Source organism: Pleurodeles waltl, chromosome 8, assembly GCF_031143425.1.
Source record: "Pleurodeles waltl isolate 20211129_DDA chromosome 8, aPleWal1.hap1.20221129, whole genome shotgun sequence".
In the NCBI taxonomy this organism is placed as follows: domain Eukaryota; kingdom Metazoa; phylum Chordata; class Amphibia; order Caudata; family Salamandridae; genus Pleurodeles; species Pleurodeles waltl.
This window is the reverse complement of record NC_090447.1, coordinates 99,329,639-99,341,937: the sequence shown is the minus strand read 5'-3', so window position 1 is coordinate 99,341,937 and position 12,299 is coordinate 99,329,639.

Below are 12,299 nucleotides of genomic sequence, written 5' to 3'. Positions count from 1 at the left end.
GCGTAGAGATAGAGGTGCAGGGTAGAGTGGAGTTGCGTAGAGTGGCATAGAGTGTGATGACATAGAGTAAAGTGGTGTAGAGTGCCATGGCATTGAGTGCAGTAGTGCAGAGTAGATTAGAGTGACGTACAGTGAATTGATGTGGAGTGCAGGGGCATAGAGTTGAGTGTTACAGAGTAAAGTGCACTAGCATAGAGAGTATTAGCACAGAGTGCAGTGGCGTACTGTGTAGTGTTGCAGGGTGGCATAGAGTGGAGTTGTGCAGACTAGATTGGTGTTGCCTAGACCGGAGTGGTATAGCGGGCAGAGGCGCAGAGCGCAGTGGTGTAGAGAGGCATAAAGTGCATTGGCATAGAGTAGAGTGGTACAGAGTAGAGTAGAGAGGCTTAGTGTGAAGTAACAGAGTGTAGTGGCATAGAGTGGAGTGGAGAAGAGTGCAGTGGTGTAAAGTGGAGTGATGCAGAGTAGAGTAGGGTGAAGTGGTGTGGAGTGGGGCAGAATGGAGTGGAGTATGCATGGTGTGGTAACACACTGCCATTACAGACATGTTTTTGAGTGAAATTACCATTATATTTGCACAGACATACAGTTTCTCAAGTAAAACTATACAGTGCACAGACGATGATTTGTGGAAATTGCATCACCTAATGCAATGATTTGTTTTAATCATATAAAGGTATTTGTTTCCAGCACAGTTCAGAATTAAAAAAAAATGTGCTTCATGTACTCCTAATTCTGATATATTCTGATGTTTATTTAAATGTTGTGATGTGATAGAAAAAAACTCTTTCTTAACCCCAGTATCCAGCAAGCTTGTTGCATAAATCCTCTCACTTTGAAGTCAGAGAAAGAAAATGAAACACTAAGGGGGTCATTTTGAACCCCGGCGGTTCAGACTGCCATGCTGGCGGCGGGTGCCAAGACAGCCACCGGCATGGCGGTCTGAACCGCCATACAATGAACACAGTGAGGGCTCCTCCGCCGACAGGCAGCCTGACGGTGGAGGGAATCATTTTCCGACAGGGCAGTTCTGCAAGCAGCTCTGCCCCTCGGATAATGATCCCTTCCACCACCAGGAACCCGCCAGTGAAAGGCTGGCAGAAGGGATGCTCCGGGGCCCCATCGCACAGGTCACTGCCCGGTTTATGGGCAGTGATCTGTGCGACGGGTGCAGCTACACCCGCCGCACACCAACATTGGCTGAAGCTCCTTTTGGAGCCACTGTCAATGTTACTGCCCTTTTCCCCGCCGGCCCAGCAGGGAAAACATTATGCGGCCGGCCGGGGGTGGGGGATTAGTCGCACTGGCAGTCTTCTATTAACCGCCAGCACGGATCTCGGCAGTTAAAACCACTGAGATCATAATGAGGGCCTAAGTTCCCAACAAAGACAGAGCCTGACATTTGACCTTGTTATTTGAATGCACAGCAAATGTGATGAGATAGGAGCAGGCCTGTTTACAGAAAGGGAGCACTTGGAAGGATACAGTAAATAAGGTTTGGGCAAGGGAAGGGACAAACTCAAGCTGCAGAGCCTAACACAAATAAAACCAGCACATTGAAAGCAATAAAATGTGAGCTACAAACCACAAAGCCAGTGGCAGGCAACATATAGAATACATTCCCAAGGAAGCTCTATGAATGTACTTAAAGTGACAGCCATGGGATACTTTGTGGGGAAAGTCCAGTATTTTAGTCCAGTCCGTATCTTGCAGAGGTTTGGCCACATCAATCACCCAGGTAGTATGACGAGAAGACCTGGAGTGGTCTCCATGTTGCAGGAAATGTCTGTACACCCATTCTATCAGTTTGCTACCAGTCCCTATGTTGTAGAGCTTCTGGCACACATCTTGTAGGGTTAGTGCTAGGTGGAAGATTTGAAATAGGGCATTTAATGATTGTTTAATGTGGTTGTAAGTAAGGAGTTGCCTGGGTGAAGATGGTAGTCTGCCACAAAGGTTTGGAAATTTAGTAGCTCGCCGTCTAGAAACAAATCCCCAATTTTAGGACATTTGCAGGATGCCACTGATGGAGTTGCTCTGAGCACAGCCGTCCTGTGCGAGCGGGAAGGCTTAGTAAGGTAGTGCAGGAGCACAGGGTTTCTTCATGTCAGTGAGTTTACATGTTCTAGCAAGGAAGAGAAAACTGCATGATAATCTCAGATGGAGATCTGTAGAATGGTCAGTAGGAAACAATGTGCAGTACAGTAAGCCCTCCTTAAAAGTCTTTATGGATAAACCCCATCTCATGCAGGGGGGTGGGCAGAAAGCCAGCAAGCCACCCATTGGACCTGTGCAGCTGAATAATAGCATTTGAAGTTCAGAAAGCCTAATCCACCCGCAGTCCTGGGTAGCTTAAGAGTGGAAAGATCTACCCAACGGCACCCCAGTGACCAAATCAGATGTGTGGCATGTCTGAAGAAGGATAGAAGTACGAGCAGGGGAAGGTTTGCAAAATAATACAATCATTGGGGTAGCCCACCTTCTTCACTAGAGCCTAATGGCCCACTGCAGAAAGCAAAAGAGAAGACCAAAAAGCAAACTGGGCTCGGAGGGACTGTGACACTCTGCCGAGATTTCCATCCTGCAAATCAGTGGGAGAATGGTAGATATTAATCACTAGGTATCGAAAGGTAACTTGTTCTCATTTCAATCTGAGGTCTAATTGTATATAAAGGGGAAAACAGAACCAAATGTTAAAGAAACACTAATTACATTTTTAAATGTGTGCAAATTACATCCCAAATATTTTGAAGATTCGATGTGTACTTGATACTTAGGGATAACCCAGATCACTAGTTTGGCTTTTGCTCAATTTCAAAACCGTTTTAAGATATGGACAAAGTGGGCGATTGCCTTGCACAACCTTGCAAGGGGTCTGGCCCCTGCTCACCCTTCACAAGCACGAATATCAGACCCAGAAGAGTTTGCCAAAGTGGGTAGGTGCTGCCTGATCTGACACTTAACAGTGCCTCTTCTGTTTCTCTCCTGTCTGCAGAGACAACTCCCAAGGTACCCAATACTTCGACAGTCTTGGTGGACCCATCGTGTCTGATTTTAGGAATTGTCCCACCTTGTTCTTCTCTTCCTTATGTATCCAATTCTTAACAACAACCCTTTGAATCAGTTGCCGTGGATCTCCCATTTATTCTCGATTTCTTCCTCTTCCTCCTCTTTTATTATCTTTGATTGGTAGTCCTGGCTCCCAGTTCTGAGATAAATGTAGAGTCCCAGACATACACTCTAGTGCTGTGAGACTACAGACAAGTTGTAAGTACCTCACATCCTGACATTAGGTGTGAGACTGTCGCCCACTCCATCAGCCCTGCCTCATAAAAAATTTTTAGGTTGAAAGTCGGTGGGAAGTTGGGGTGAGCTAGATGTTTTTGTTCAATTTGTTTAAAACAGCATAATGTTAATTACTTTAAAGTTTCCCAAACTATTTGCCGGGGGTTTTAAAATGTTCAGAAATATAATCAACATTTTGCTGTTACTTTCTCTTCAAGAAACATTGGGTATGGGTGATAGTGCTGAAGGGCATTAATTTAATACTGAACAAAGATGTAATGTGACACCTGAATGTAGCATTTCAGGAGGCAATCACAAAAAGACCACAGTGAATAAATAGTGCTGTGTTAAAAAGAGTAAATAAATACACTGATAACATAGTGAGGCATGGCCTCTTTTGGGTGTGTCTGTAAAACGTACATTTGTTCTTGAATTTTTGTCCTGAATTTTGACCCTTCGTCCTGAATTTTTGTCCTGAATTTTTTTACAGTCCTGTCCAGAATTTACCTCAATGCCAGGTGTTCACCCTAGGAGCACCAGAACTTATTTTTGAGGGCCTGCACTTACTTTTCTGCCTCAAGAATTTACTGCGAGCGAAAGACATATGTATATATTTATGTAAAAAGGATTTATAGAGCGCATTCCGGCTCGAAAACGACCATCGAAGCGCTAAACAAAGGTGAGAAAAAAGAGATCGTAAGCGCAGTGCCGAAAGAAAATAAAGAGAGGGGCACAGGAATTCAGAAACAGAGACTAGCGCGGGAAGAGCCGGGTTTTAATCAACTTTCTAAAGCTCAAATAGTTGGTTTCCTTCCTGATATGAAGGAGGAGAACATTTCAATGTTTTGCCGCAACCACTGTGAAGGCTTTGTGCCCCCACTTAACTTTATAAGTCCGCGGGCCTGAATAGTGAAAGCTTCAAGGGACCTAAGATGACGCCTAGGTCTATACCAGCGAAAATGAGTGACGAAGTAGTGAGGGCCAATACCGTGCACCGCTTTTTGGGTCAAGCACAGTGTTTTAAAGATCACACGTTGGGCTACTGGGAGCCAGTGAAGTTGTTTGAGGCTGCCTATGCCTGAAGCTGATCGAGGGAGATTTAGAATCGATCTTGCTGCCATATTCTGAATAAGTTGTAATTTTTTCATGGAGACACTGTCCAAATTAGAAGATATACGGAAAAGACGGAGGAAGAGAAAAACGAAAAAGCGTCACAATGGGAGAAAGCAGAAAGCTGCAAGAGTGAGCTGAAGGTGCAGGGAGTGGCTTTAAATGGATTGAAGAGGCCCGAGATGGCCTCAGGATTACACTGCCTCAATATTCTGTGTTCCCATATTTAATTGCAGCAGCCGCGTGTTTAAGAGGAGGGCTTTGGGCACCGGCACGTTTTTATTTACAAATTAAGCACTGACCGACACCCATTCATAACGATGGCAAAATTATATCAGCAACCTATTAACTTTCACCATGAAGCTAGCCTACAATGTCAACCAAAAACAGTTCACTGCACAATAATGTGCAAACAAAGAAAACACCACTGTGTAAAAACCACCAGCAGAAGTACGAACATTGGTGTCGCCATCACATTTTTTATTCCATCTCTTGGGGCCATATTTATACTCCGTTTGCGCCGAAATTGCGTCGTTTTTTTTGATGCAATTTCGACGCAAAACTAACGCCAACTAACGCCATATTTATACTATGGCGTTAGAGGCGAATAGCGCCAAAGTTCCCGGAATGTGCGTCATTTTTTAGCGTGAACCCCTTCCTTGCGTTAATGATATGCAAGGGAGGCGTTCCCGTCTAAAAAATGACTCCCAGGAGTTTACGTGGTATTTATACTCCCGGGCAAAAGAGACGCCCGGGAGTTGGCGTGGCTAAAAACGGCGCATTTGCGCCACTTTTTAACGCCTGCTCAGAGCAGGCGTTAAGGGGCCTGTGGGCTCAAAATGAGCCCACAGGTGCCCTCCCATGCCCCCAGGGACCCCCCCTGCCACCCTTGCCCACCCCAGGAGGACACCCAAGGATGGAGGGACCCACCCCAGGGACATTCAGGTAAGTTCAGGTAAGTATAATTTTTTTTTTTTTAATATATTTTTTTGGTGGCATAGGGGGGCCTTATTTGTGCCCCCCTACATGCCACTATGCCCAATGACCATGCCCAGGGGACAGAAGTCCCCTGGGCATGGCCATTGGGCAAGGGGGCATGACTCCTATCTTTACAATGATAGGAGTCATGTTGATGGGGGATGGGCGTCGAAAATAAATGGCGCAAGTCGGGTTAAGACGATTTTTTCGACGTAACCTGACTTGCCCCATTTTAAGACGCCCATGCGCCATTTTCCCCCTACGCCGGCGCTGTCAGGTCTACGTGGTTTTTTCCCACGCAAACCAGGCAGCGCCGGTCTGATTGCGCCGTCTAACGCCATTCCATAAATACGGCGCCCGCATGGCGCTTCAGAATGGCGTTAGACGGCGCAAAACTTTTTGACGCTAAACTGCGTTAGCGCAGTTTAGCGTCAAAAAGTATAAATATGGGCCTTGGTTTTTAATGAGCTTGGTAAGTATTTACTACCCACTTCTCAGTGGTTGTATGTATAAATATTGATGTTTTCTGCCAGTTTTATCTCTTGTTATATGACCATGTATCTGTTGGATTTACAGTATGGGGTGTTATTAGAGATGAGGTAATCATAGGTATGTGTTGTTACCGCTTCTGGGGTAATATTGCCAAAGTGTGCAAATGCATGAATATTTGCTCGTACTTCTGGTAAATCATGCAAAGTTGGAGCTTGTTGGCAGCCCTGGAGCACTTAACCCCTGATGAAAAACCCATAACTGCTCCTTTGTCGTTTCCCTTGCATCCCCAGCATCCCTGGTTGGTGGGGGCCATGGGTACTTTCTGGACTGATAAGACGGAGGGATCCCTAGCCCGGCACAGAGTATTTTTACAGGCATATATCCCCTAAGCTTCCTGCATTGAAATGTGGATGCTGTGTACTTTTCCAAAATTTTAAATGCTGCTACATTTCGTAACAAAAACTGCATGCGACAGCTACAGTTTTAATATACTTGGGACATTGTGGTGAGGAATTAATTATTCGGCTTAATGTTAACATTTGTCTGACAAATTTATTGCACAAAGGAACATTTACAATGGCATAGCAGGCACGATTAATCACTCTGTCATCTCGCAATCACTCAAAAGCAATGGCTTTGCAGAGAAACAGTGCTTTGGCTTGGGTACCCCAGTGGTCTTGTTGACCATGAAGTCTCCCAGAGATATTATCATAAATAAACAGTCCTGATGAAGACCCACAGGTGACTTACCAATTGGGTTGAAACATCAATACACCTGAAATTGGATATTTAAGTTTTATTAACATTGACAGACATTAAAAATGTTTTTTCTTCTCTTCAAAATAACTCCCGGCTTCAACACATGCATAGATGTAATTTATTTTGTGGCCTCGGGCGTGTTCTGTGAGAGCCTTCAAGAAAGCAAGAGGTAGATAAGAGAAAAGCACCAGGTGGAAAAAGTTATCTCCAGATGCCCAAACAGGACATAAGGGCCCATATTTATATTTTTTTTAGCGCCGCATTTGCGTCATTTTTTGACGCAAAAGTGGCGCAAACTTACAAAATACAATTGTATGAAGTGGTGGAATCTCCACAATTAGCGGAATCTCCGCACTCTTGGTAAAATCTCCACACTTGTGGCCGAATCCTCACAATGAGAACTGCAGTCTGAACTCCATCACGATTGCGGAGCCTCAGCCACGATTGTGGGGGTTCTTTGGGGGTTAAGTGATTTGCAAATGGCTGCAAGTGTGATCCCCTGTGATTCGGAAGGAGGGGCGACCGCGAAAATAATGCCCCCCTAACCCCCCATTTACGAATCTCAGTGATATTTATTAAGGCTTTGCCACTGCATTGGTGGTCGCTGACCTTCGATTCCATGCCGATTTCTCAAAGGGGTGGTAGAGGGTTTGGGGTGTGACAGCAGTGCACGGGGTGCCGTTTCCGTCTGTGAATGCTGCCTTCCTGGACAGGCCCTGTATGCTGTCCTCACTGCCCTTCGCCTCGTGCCTCTTTCCTATAGCGCGTGCACTTCGATGGGCAATGCAAACAGAACCTCGCCATATCAAAGATTTGTCATAGCTACAAAATATCCACAGGTCACAAACCAGTGGCCCTTCTTCCACACCAACCCCTTGGTGACCACAGAATAATTTAGCAAGCCTACAATGTTTTTTATTTCAGACATTTAAAAAAAATGCATACATTTTGTTTTCCCCACCTATAAAAAATATGACTTTTAACATTTCTCTATTGGAGAATAACACCGCCTGTCTGTGAGAAATTCCTTTTGAGCTGAGGGAAGCCGGAGTGCTGTGCTCCGGTGAGCGGTACAGGATGGTGCACACCCTGGGGCACCACATGCCTTAACGCAAGTACGTTTCCTCATTCTCCTCTCTCAGTGACCCTGCCCTCCTTTTGATTGGCCCAGAGCTGCCGGCCTGGACCAATGCATGGAAGGGGCTCGTCCTGTCGTCTGTAGTTGGTGTTGAATTTCCAACCAGGATGTTTTCAACAGTAATTTAAGCTGTTTACAAAACTAAACCAGCTCGGTCGGTAAAGGACAGCACATTCGAAAAATCGTTCTGTACCCAAGTGTTCTGTACAAGACAACAGCGGCGCGCCGATGAAGTGTTCCGTGTAAACACACAACATGCCATGAATCAAAGGAAAGTGGGCTGTGAGTCTCATTACTGGGAGGCTGCAGTACAATGACATCTGATAACAGCCACACTGCTGACGGACCGAGGAGAAGCCGAGGGATGACATTGCAGACGGGATTGTGGCAGTCCACAGACGGGATTGTGGCAGTCCACAGACGGGATTGTAGCAGTCTTGTAAAAAAAAGCATAAATGTGACCTTGTGTAATGTAACAGCTGTTTATGTATAGCGCTACAATAACTTGGGGTCGAGTTAGCGCTATATAAACAAGCATTTGCAATACAATGGGTCTCGCGTTTGCTCCAGTTAGAGCTATTGGCGTTGTAAATTCCTAACTGGACTTTCCTTGCCACATAAATTGAAAATCAAAAGTAAAATAGTTGACATAAACGAGATGATTCAAAGCACCATGGCCAGCATGAGCGCGGAGAGACACAAAAGGAAAAAGAAGTTCGCTCAGAGTCGAACATATCAGCAATTGTGCAATTATCTGTGTAACAGGGTCAGTCTGCAAGGCGGAAACAAAACTGCCCCAAGGCGGGACAAACGTGAAGCATTTACCAATGCTAACAAAGGATTTTTGAAAGGCAAGCCCTCGAACCAGTGAAAGTGATAGGCATGAGGTGGGTGTGGTTAAAGCCCACAATTCTTACAACAGGTCAAAGCACTTGTGCGCTCGGCCTAAAAAACTGCAAAAAAGACTATAGAGACATTTCTGACAACTAAAATGGCTCAGGGTTGCAGGAGAGTGCCAGGCTATAAGATGATTGTCAATTGGGGAAGGGGAGTCAATGGAATAATGCGGCAGAGGAGGACCAAATAATGTGGCAGGGCTGACTCAATTATGTGACAGAAAAGGCAATTTATGCTCCCTAATGTGGCATACTTTGTGGCAGTATTACTTCATTATTGTGTCATTTTTACACTTCGTTAACAATGTTTAGGAAGAATCTCACCTTGTTAGTACCAATTGAACACCGAAATACAGCAATAGCCAATTTAAAGATGACCAGTCAACCTTTGTGAAGAGCCTTCCAGTTGCAGGAACACGTTGGGCCAGATTTACAAGGCCCTAGTGCTTTCTTGTACCACATTAGCCTCATTTTCTTTTTTACGCTAATGTGGTTCAAGGAGGTCATTTTCACTGTGCCATATTTACAAGGTGGTACATTGCACCACTTTGTGACCCCTTGCGACACATTATGCCTGTGTCAGGCATAATGTATGCAAGGGGGAGCTGGTGTTAGAAGGCCTACAAAAATGGCGCAGTGTGATCTACAAATTTCACTGCACCATTTTTGGCATCAGTTTTAACGCATGCTCAGAGCAGGTGTTAAAATGACGCTCTCATTGAAATCAATGGGCCTCCTTGCAGTTGCTACACTAGCGTCACAATTTTTGACACAAGTTTAGCAAAGCACCACAATAGTGTCAAAGTTTTTACTGCTATTGTCCTAACAAACGCCATGGAGTGCCATATTATAAATACGGGGCACACTTGGTGTCGTTAGGTGGAGCAAGAGCGATGCGCGAAAACTGACGCATCAATACTGATGCGCCACTTTCTGGAAAATCTGGCCCGTTACGTCATGAAAATCTGCAGAGCGCACTGTCACCTAGGAAGGATTCCTGGCACTAAGCAGGTTTGAGTCTCACGCAACCTAGGGAGTAATGGGACTACTCGAAAATCCAGGGTTTCAGCTTCTTGTGGAATTCGAGAAGTGAGGAAGAGGCTCATGTGTAGAGGCAGGTCATTCCAATCTTTAGGAGCAATGTAGGAGAAGACTCAATTGTGGTTCTGGTTTTCCATATGCTTGGAATGTGTGCAAGTAGGAGACTGAACTAGTGGAGGTGTCTCAAAGGTTTGTGAAAGCAGGTGCGATTGTTGAGGTATGCTGGGCAAGTGGTGTGTAGTGCGTTGAAAGTGTGGGTGAGGAGTTTGAATTGTGCTCATATGTGTATGGGCAGCTAGTGGAGATCCTTCAGGTTTGGTGTGAAGTGATAAGAGTAAGGTTTGATAGGTTGAGAGTAATTCGGGCCACTGAGTTCTGCCTTCTGGTGAGTTTTTGTGGATCACTGCAGAGAGGGTGTTTGCTTAGTCCAACCTACTCGTGACAAGAGGGTGGGTGACGGTTGTCCGGATGCTGATTGGGAGGCATTTGAAAATCTTCCTCACCATATTCAGGGTATGATAGCATGAGGCGGTAACAGCATTCATGTATAGTTTGCTGTCAATGACGATGCTGAGGTTCTTGGGGTGGGTGGTGGGGGTAGCTGGTGGTCCTGGTTCTGTTGGCCACCAAGTGGAGTCCTATGGTGAAGTGCTTTTCCCGAAGATCTCAGTTTCATTCTTCTTGGTGTTCACCTTCAGACAGTTGGTCTTCATCCAGTGGGCGATCTCAGTCACGCAGGCATTTAACGTGATTGGAGTACCACAGCGGCGGTTTCTTCTGAGGTGATGCGTGGTCATGTGGTTAGCACTGGTTCTTTGGCTACGATCAGGAGGCATTTGGTCCAGTCTCAAGCCAAAGTTGCTGTAAATGGAGGTGGCGGTGATTTTGCTACTGAAGAATGGAGAGCGATTGTTGCATCGGACTAGCAAGGGGGTGAGTGAGTTGGAGGCAGACACTGGTGAGGTGAAATCCATCACAATATGAAAGCTTTCTTTGTTTCTGTTGGTGCTGACATCAATGTGGTCTGTTAGAACTTCCCATTCAGTGGTCAGGGTCACTTGGTGTTAGCGTCTCTAGGTGGATTTGAACGATCTTCTGTCTGCATTGTCCTGGCACATTCTTCGTTTGTGCTCTAGCTGTTTGCAGGGGTGTTTCATCAATCTGAGTTCTCCCATGTACCAACTGGCTTGAGTTTAGAGCTTGTTTTATAGCTGTGTTTGAGTGGGGCCATGGAGTCAGTGCAAGATGTGATCCTATTGGTAACATTCTTGATGGCTTTGGAGAGGCTGTTGCTGTGTTCGAATTGGTGGGTGTTGAAAATGTGGTTAGAGTCCTTGTCAGTGATGCTGTTCCAATTTCGGTGGGCTCATCTGACAGTGGTGCTTGGGCATTGGACTGGGACAGGGATGCTGAACTTGATGAGGGCATGGTATATATAGGAAACTGATGTGGGCTTGTCGACTCAGCTGTTGTAGAAGGTGGTGAAAATAGGGTTCAGGCGGTGTCCAGCGATGTGGGTAGGCCCCTTTAATCATTAGTTGAGGCCCAGGCTTCCAAGGCCTTTGATGAATGCTTTTGAGTTGGGGTCATCATGGTTTTCCAGCTTGAAGTTCAGGTCTCCAAGTAGGATGTAATTAGTAGCGTCAAGGGCAAGTGAAGTGGTGAAGTCTGTGATGGAGTCGGAGACGTTGGTTCAGGGTCCTGGTGATCTGTAGATGAGAGTACCACTCAGGGTGGAACTGGCTATGATGTAGAGCTTGAACAACAGGTGTTTAATGCTGGGAGATTACCTCTTCATGGGGGTGGGACAGCAGATGGTGTTCTTTGTGGATGATGGCCATATAGACTTCGGGCTTGTGATGTCTGTCTTGCCTGGGTGAAGGGGGTGTGGTGATGTCAGGTGCCGATCAGGGGTTCAGGCAAGTTTCCATGACAAAAAGTAGTGTGGGTTGTTGTCATGCTGCAGGTCCCAGATCTCTGTGGTGTGTTTGGTGAGCGAGCGGTTGTTGGGAACCATGCATGTGAGTGCAGAGTGTTGTGTGGGTAGTTGCAGGACAGTGTGAGTGTGAGAGAGTAGAGTGTTGGGTGCTGCGCCTGCGGTGATTTGGTGAATGCATGAAAACTTGCAGGAAGCACAGGAGAATGCACCCTCAGAGTTGTGTGGTGTGGTAAGGCAGCAGCATGGGGAGCGGCACCCAGGTTTGAGGGCGTGGAGGGTCACAGCAGGGCAGAGGCAGAAGGTCCAGAATTCCTGATGCTGGTTGCAGTACAGGCACAAATGGGAGCAGCCGAGCTTGCATTGGGTGCACCGGCTGCGCATGCGCACTGCAGCTACCATTAGGTAGGTCCTGAGAGGGGAAGAAATGATGTCACTTCTTGTGCAGATAGGTAATGGGAAATCCAGTGATATCACTTCCTGTACATATGGATGATAGAACACTTGTCACCAAGTATTTAGTAACATTTTTGTTGAAAAAAAACATGAAATTAAAGCAGAAATGACACCCGAATTGGCCCTCCAGTACTGGAAAAGAAGAGGACTACTTTTTTGGTTGATGTGCACAAGTACAATGCTGCCACTCAATGTGAAGTGAGCCAAA